The sequence below is a fragment of the Frankliniella occidentalis genome, unplaced genomic scaffold (genome assembly GCF_000697945.3).
Source record: "Frankliniella occidentalis isolate FOCC.00 unplaced genomic scaffold, Focc_3.1 Scaffold137, whole genome shotgun sequence".
In the NCBI taxonomy this organism is placed as follows: Eukaryota; Metazoa; Arthropoda; class Insecta; order Thysanoptera; family Thripidae; genus Frankliniella; species Frankliniella occidentalis.
The window spans coordinates 564,001-564,733 of NW_026267264.1; positions in this window are offsets into that span (position 1 = coordinate 564,001).

Consider the following 733-nt stretch of genomic DNA (forward strand, 5'->3'; position numbering starts at 1 on the left):
TTTTTAATGCCTTATTTGTTAAGGATTTTGGCAAAATTTGTGTACACTTTTGTCCATAGAGAGTACGTCCGTTCTTCTCAGTTTCATGCAGCATTCAGCAGATGGGCGCCTGCAGGACACAGTGTAGGCCACCCCACAGTGCGCCCGTGCACTGGGGGCATGATGTTGCCTACCTGTCCGGCGCGAGGAGAGCTTGCGTTGGCTGAACAGTTTCGGAACGTAAATGACGGACGTACTTTCTGGTACGTCGTTCGACGCGGGCAAACAAACAGTCATACATCCTTTCGAAAGTTAAAAAAAAGTGCACAACGAGTTGGTTAAAGGGGCGCCTTTCGAGTGAAACATGCAGCACTGCAGTGCTCCTTGAAGTCACGGCGACTTTTACCAAGCTATGGCTTGGAAGAAAGAGGTGTATGTAAAGCTTCACACGATTTGTCCAGTGTTTTAGGAACATACTTGTGTCGGGTCTGGACCCAACCCCATGGGAAATGACGTCCATACGGCGTCCACGTAACCCTATCCACGTAGGTGACGCTGACTACACGTGAATCTATGTACTTCACGTCAACTCGACGTGGAAATAGATACAGGCGCGGTTTTAAGTCCATCCGATGGAGGGGGGCGATTTGCTGTGGGTTGTCTACTTTCAGGGGTTTTGTAGGACAAATTGCCAACCTACCCTAGGGGGCGATTTGGGCTGACAGGGGCGGCGATCGCCCATACCCCCCCGACG